This window comes from Trachymyrmex septentrionalis, unplaced genomic scaffold (assembly GCF_001594115.1).
Source record: "Trachymyrmex septentrionalis isolate Tsep2-gDNA-1 unplaced genomic scaffold, Tsep1.0 scaffold126, whole genome shotgun sequence".
NCBI classification, from domain to species: Eukaryota; Metazoa; Arthropoda; class Insecta; order Hymenoptera; family Formicidae; genus Trachymyrmex; species Trachymyrmex septentrionalis.
Genome location: NW_017304395.1, coordinates 1920182 through 1928098, shown reverse-complemented (window position 1 = coordinate 1928098; position 7917 = coordinate 1920182). Strand labels below are relative to the sequence as shown.

General features: G+C 32.2%; 1 protein-coding gene across 1 annotated transcript in view; it reads left to right on the top strand.

Annotated features, from left to right (window-relative positions):
* LOC108755799 (agrin) overlaps nucleotides 1-7917 on the top strand; it is a 63645-nt gene that overhangs the window by 939 nt on the left and 54789 nt on the right. The gene's annotated exons all lie outside the window — the stretch shown is intronic.

Here is a 7917-nt window from a genome sequence, read left to right as displayed (position 1 = left end):
TATATATATATTTGTATATATATATAGATATACTATATATATAGAAAACATATATATATATATTTTTTTTTTTTTCATTGAAATGATATACACTCTTTGATAAAAAGAATTATAGTTCTAGACATTTGGGAGCATTGTTTTCTTAATAACGGTAATCGATGCGTAGAATTTTTTTCGCAAATCTTGTGAATCCTCTCGAGAGGATTCGAAATAGTTTTATGGCATTTTGCCATATTTGTTACCATTTCTAAGATAATGGTTTGAGATAAGGGCCACCTTGTCTAGATCTATGCATAACTTTTTTTATAATGTAATATTTCTAATAATTTTTTTTCTGGATAATTCTAATCAGGTCTAGTGAGTTATGATATGCTGAACTTTTTTTCATTTAAGAATAAATAAAGTAATAAAAAAAAGAACAATTTATTGATATTTCTTTATAAATTTCTTTATAAATATTTCGTTTTTTTCTCTTGTATTAATCATTTCTATTGCGATTTTTCAAAAACGAAACCGGATAATTATTTACACTGTCTTATCACTTCTTGTACTCGTTACTATGACAATTCGGTATTCATTCGCTTTATACGTGGGTAATTAAGAAGCTAACAAAACCAGATTCGCTACCAGATAAATCCATTCATTACTCTACAGGAACGGACAATCGAGAGTAAAATCCTCGTTAATGACCTCATAAATACTTAAGTTGTATATATAATATAACGTTACGATTCATGCAGAATATTAGAATCTGATTGATTGCGAAAGTAGTTCAAGCCATAAAATATTAAAATAGCAACTTCATATGACAGGCAGCACTTACTTATAATCAAATTTGCATCATTGCAGATTTATGTTTTTACACGACGTAAAATATAGTGTATACCTTAACTGATATTTTATTAAACAGATATGGATCATTAAATTGAAAAAAAAAGGTATTTGATATCTGTGATTATAATTACATAGTGAAATAATTATGGTTAAAAGCTCTATTTTTATGGTTACTACTATAATGTAATAAATAAATTAATAACTATATATGTATAGTTTTCTCAAATATAGAAAAGTTGTTCTATAAATATAGAAAAGTTGTTCTATAAATTATAATAATTTCAAATATTAATATAATAAAATATTAAATATTAATAATGAATAAAATAAATACTTTTATATGGTAATGCAATCGTAATTATAGCGAAGAGAACTATTTTTTTAACATTTGCTAATTATTTACAATGGTAATAATAACTAAGAGATATGTTAGATATTAAAGAAATAATTCTTTTTAAACAGTGTGTGTGACTGTATTAATAGTACATTTAACTATATTTTTAACGAAAAATTTTCAATTTGTATTATAAAAATTGAAAAAAAAATTGTAAAAATAATTATTTACATTAAATACACGGGACCATAGCAACAGTACATTTGACTACATATATAAATAAAAATTTACATTTTCTTGAAAAAAAGAAGAATTACAGAAAGTTGATTGAGAATAATATTAAATTGTAATATAAAATTATAATATATAAAATTATAATAAGGATACAAATTTCACTATATTTTAAATTACTGTAAGTTTTAGCTCCTGCTATATTATCAATTCTTGTTTATATCTTTCTAGAACACAATAAACTGAATATATACAGGGTGTCCCATTTAAACTTTTACATCAAAATATCTCGAAATGTACAAAAGATACGAAAAAAAGTCAAACAAAAGTCGTATGGTTTAAAAGGGGATATAAGAAGATATCATTAATTTGATTTTGATTGGCAATGTTAAGGTCAAATCAAGGTCACTTTGAATTTTTTAAATAGAATCCCCCTTTTTTCATTACACATTTTCATAGTTTATCTCAAGATTTTTTAAAAATATTTTAATAAAATTATTTTTTATTAAGAACTTTTTTAGTTATAAGGAAAGAGTTGCAGTACTATCATTGTTAACATTACCTAGGGTATCTAACCGACGACTAAAACCTTTTGAATGTTGTTCAGAATCATAATAAAAATTCATTTTTATGTAAAAATGAAAATAAGAGGAACATTCTCCAATGGCGTTGATTTTGACAAATATTATCATAATCCTGAATAACATTTAAGAGGTGTTAGTCGTCAGTCGGACAGCTTGAGTAATATTGACGTCGGTAATACTTCCAAGAGAGAGCCTTATATCTCGAAAAATTCTTAATGAGAAACAATTTTATTAGAATATTTTAAAAGGTCTTGAGATAAGCTAAGAGAAAATTATAATGAAAAATAAGGGACCTTATTTAAAAAATTCAAAGTGACCTTGACATGATCTTATGGCGCTGACGTATCAAATCAATCATACGAGGGCAAGTCAATAAGTTTTTAGAAAAACATAATAAAACATTTTTTTTTATCGATTCATTTTTATTTCTCAACATACAAGTAGTCTCCTTTCAGCTCGATACACTTGATCCAACGATTCTCCAACTTTTTCAAGCCGTCCGAATAATATGATTTGTTCAACCCTTCAAAATAAGCCTCTGTTTCGGCGATGAGCTGCTCTCTGGTGGTGAATCTCTTTCCTCCGAACTATTTCTTCAGATTTGGAAACAGGAAATAGTCACAGGAGGCTAAATCTGGCGAATGTGCTGGATGGGGAAGCAATTCGTAGCAGAATTCGTTGAATTTGGTCATCGGTGCCAGGCACGTGTGAACCCGCGCATTGTCTTGATGAAAGAGCACTTTCTTCTTTACCAAATGGGGACGTTTTTCTTTAAAATGTTGTTGAAACGGTCCAATAAGGCTGCATAGTGATCGCCATTAATCGTTTGCTTTGACGGAAGGTAATCAATATGAATTATACCGCGTGCATCCCAAAAAACTGTAGCCATCACCTTTCCAGCCGACTTCACGGTCTTCGCCTTTTTCGGAGCTGGTTCATCCGATGATGGTTCATTGTTTTGACTGTTCTTTCATCTCGGGTGTGAAATAATGGATCCATGTTTCGTCCACAGTAATGAATCGACACAGAAATTCATCTGAATTACGTTGAAACATCTCCAAACATTGTTTTGAAATCGTCACACAGTCGCGCTTATGGTCCATAGTGAGCAAACGCGGCACCCATCTTGCCGATAGCTTTTTCATACTCAATTGTTCGTGCAAAATTGAAATCACTGTGCCATATAATATGCCTGTGGCCTCAACAAGCTCGCGCACTTTCACTCGTCGATCAGTCAAAACAATATCGTAAACTTGATCGATGATTTCTGGCGTAGCAGCCTCAATTGGACGTCCCGAACGAGATGCATCATATGTGGATGTACGACTACGTTTAAATTCATTCACCCAATTGTATACAGCCGCAAACGCTTGCAGATGTACTATGAACATTATCCAACTCGACTTTGATTTCTTTCGGCGTTAAACCTTTTATATGTAGATGTTTGATCACTGCACGAAACTCATTTTTTTCCATTTTGCAAAAAATATAAAAGTTGTTCCCTTTAATAGCCTACAGAAATGAAACCACGCGATGAATTCCGCTGAAAATTTGACAGTAATCAGCTGAAAGATGCTACTTGTCAAAAAGTAATGTGACATGACACTGTGAATGCCCTCTGACAGATTTTCTAAGAACTTATTGACTTTCCCTCGTACCTCGTTCGAACCTGATAATTTTTATTTGAAACATTTTTTTGTATTTTTTATGTATTTTGAGATACTCGTATTTCAATGCAAAGGCTGAAATGGGACATCTTGTATACTTACAATGTCATAATCATTATTTAATCATGATTGATCTTAAGAATTTTTTATTAAAGTCACCCACTTACGAATAGTACGCGGCACTGTTATCAGAGGGATGCAGTGGAGTTCAATTTCTCCTGAAAAGAAAATCACTCAACATATTATACAATAATAAAAGGCGCATTGGGTTCGAAAAAGAAAGTAAATGAGATACATCTCAACAGTTTTTAGTTCTATATAAAAATTTAGCAACTCTTTTCCTGGACGAGTTAGCAGTACGTATAGAAATTTTAGGATAAATAGCGCCACAACTGTATTATAAAATTTTAATAAGAGCAATACATAAATTAAATTAATTAAGAAAGTATTTTAACATTATTTGTAGTAAATGGTTAATGTTATTATATTTTCTTAGTTTATATAGCTTATTTATTGTTAACTTATTATAATATATAGTTAAGGCACTGTTTGTCCTTAAATTTTTATTTGTTGATATGACTTTTTTCTTTAAATATAATTATATACATAAAAAAATAAAATATTGTTAATATGGTTTGCTATGAGAAGCAACAAGTAAATTAATGATAATGTTACCGAAATTCGTACACGTATGTATTGACTAGACATCTTCTCCTTTACGGCGGAGGGTGTGAATCGATAGAGGGGTACCTATTGAACCCGTTGCAAGAAGCCTAGCATCCACAATCAAATGGGAGGCTCTTTCAGGGAGAAAAAAAAGAGAGTGGGTGGGGGGGAATTTTTCGTTTTAATCTCTCGCACGCTCGCATTCTCGTGCGCGAGTCGACTCACGGGACCGATCTCATTCCTCTTCCTCTCGACTCCTCGATTTACGTTCGCTGTATGGCCCTATTGCGTGATTCAGTGGCGTAACTCCATTGGTACTTTTAAATTTTTATTTGAATACATCGTGTAAAGGATACTTACGAAGGAAGATATCCATACAATACAAAAGTTTATAATAACATTTGCAGTATTGCTGCAACATTGCTAGAATTATAAATATATACTGCAATTATATGGGCAATTACTCGGTTATAGACGAACAAATTGGAAAATATGCATTGCGAATGAACATAATTCGTAACTGATGAAGAATCTCGTCTCGTTAATAGCAATTCGAAGTAGTATAATTTTATTGCTTTTATTTATGTACTGAAAGAGAGCATATAGGGAAACATTACGCAAAATTTATTCCTTTTATGCCATTCTACATAATAAAAAATTCCTAATCAATCACTCCATGGGAATTAATCTAATTCCGGAAGTATAAAGCAATTGTTGCTCATCATCTGCGCTATCATCAAATGAGAACTGTTTGTAACCATGAGATAAACTAACGTCGAGACTATCTTAATTTCTCCTACGACGTTATGGTGGAATGCACGCGGCGCAACAGGAAAATATGTGACGGGTTTCTTATGATATCGCAGTCGGAGTTCCGAACGATAGTTACGCTACTGCCGGGAGAGTGCATAAAGGGCCCTGTATAGGTCGCCTCGGGTGTTCGGCCGGGCACATATAACGCGCAAAACGATGGGGCTGATGCGCTTAATTAAGTATGCTAATCGTCAGCTGAAACTCGTTGCTCGTACGAACGAGTCTGGAAATCTACGGGACGCGAGATGCGCGCGTGAGAACTCGCGAGTAATGAGTAAACGCCATTGCGTCGGTACCCATAATGATAGTGAAACCTTCTTACATCTCGGTCGTAACGAACTTCCGATTCACGGTCTATTATGACGCCCGGTATTTCGACCGCCGCGGCCGCCGAGTGAGAAAGTATCTTCAAATTATTGCGATGGCATCGCTATCGCTGAGAACCACTCAGCATGTGCGCGATTTATTCCCTGATTAAATAATCAAATAATTTGTATTGTAATTAAATAGTTAAATGCGCGAGTATGCTCGTATCGAGTCGCAAGTCACTACATGACTTATAAACTGTGCGATTGGATTCGCTATAACCTTAATCGCTGTTAATTATCCTAATTCCTAATAATGAAGTATTGCAAAATAAGAATTACGCACAATAAAAAGAAATCGTTTCGTGATACGTTTTACTCGCGTGTTTTACACCTGTTTTAGATGTCACAAAATTATGTTACGTCCGATAGAGAGAGAGAGAGAACATCCGTGGTTTCATCTATATCCAAATTTTTCATCCAATATCCAAATGTTATTTATAATATCTGCTCAAATGTTACAAATTGTCACATTGTAACAATCTTATACTTGCGAAAGGTTGATTCATCCAGAATACGCTGATTTGTATATTTCTGAACAAAAATTTCTCCGATGTTTATTGTCAAGATTTCGCCAAGGCATATTAATGGCAACCATTACTTGATAAATCTATAGAAAATTGATTTTTTTTAGATCTACATGCAATGTATTTTGTATATCGTTCTTTTTTTGTTCATTTCGCTTAAGTTAATTTTGTGAGTATTTGCATTTGAAGTATCACTTGTAATTTTTTTTCACAGAAGATGTTTTTTACAAGCTTCACAATAAATGTTTCGTCCATTACTTAAAACTCTTGCTTTGCTTTAACTCAACAATTTAAGATTGTACGTCTAGTTTTTTGCTTTCGGCATATTATTCGCACACAAAATTCAAGATTAGAAATAATGCTAGATAATAAACTCGATCCTTGCATTAGCGCTGGTCAAATGCGTATCCACTGAATGATTACTGATTACGAACTGACCGAAGATCGACTGCAAACGAACTCTCGTACTTCGTGTACTGTAGTTATTGTTGATAACAGCGAGATCGGCCGAGATCAGAGTACTAGGTCTATTTGAGCTAATTTACAAGGAAGTTCAATTTATTACATATCAGCAATATGAAAAATATGCAAAATATAAAAAATATATATAATATAGATAGATCATACCTCGAATATAGACAACTAAAAAAATAAACAAGAAAATTAGGAAAGATTATCGCACCTTCAACTTTAAGATGATATAAAAGATAATAGATGATAACATAAATATGAAAGTACTGAAAGCTAAAAAAGTGATAGGGAAACTCAAAATCTTTAAAATAAAGAACGAACAAGGGATGACTACATCAGATAGAGACGATATTATGACAATTATAGAGAACTTTTACAGGAAACTCTACTCAATTACGGTCTCGACTCCGAATGTTCCCACGAGAACAATTATGAACGTTGCCTTGGAAAAGATGGCAAATATCACAATATCCGAGATCTCAGCCACACGGAAAAAGCCGCAGATGAAAAGTAGGAAGGCCTAAAAAATAAGAAGGACTGCAAATAAAATGTTAAAAATAGTGAATGAAACAACCTTGAAAGCGGTGAAAATTTTGTTCAATAAATGCTTGGTCGAGAGGAAGATACCTAAAACGTGGAAATAATCCTATTAATAATATAATACTATTTAATAAATGCATCTGGTAATACTATTTAAAAAATGAGACAATACCAGCATTGAAAACTATCGATTAATCAATCTTTTATCACATCTGTACAAACTGTTTATTAAAATTATGACAAACTGACTAACACACAAATTGAACTTTTATCAACCAGTTAAAGCGGATTTCAGAACGAGATGTGCAATAAAACATATACAAACAATACGTATAGTCATTAAAAAAGCAACAAAATATAATATGCACATACATCTAGCTTTTATACATTTCCATAAAGCATTTGATTCCATTGAAAAATGGGCCTTCTTAAACGTTATAAATGCTACGAGAATCGACTCAAGATACATAGCCTTAATCCGGAACATATATGGATAAGCAGCAACAATTCGTATAAAAATCGACGAAGAGCTTAAGATTAACAAAATCCAAATGTACAGAGACATCCGTCAAGGACACAATCTCCCCGAAATTATTTACATTGATTCTAGAAAATGTATTTAAAGACCTGAACTGGGACAACAGAGGAATAAACATAAATGGATTTATTTTTAATAATTTAAGATTCGCGGATGATATCGTTCTTCTGAGTAGCAATATCTTGGAAATGAAAGACATGGTAAAACAGTTGAACAACATTGCTAGGAAGATGGGTCTAAAAACGAACCTAAATAAAACTCAAGTAATGATTAACAGCCCTGAGATAATAGAGAAATCGATAGTCATACCATAAACATCACAAACCAATATATGTATCTCGGACATG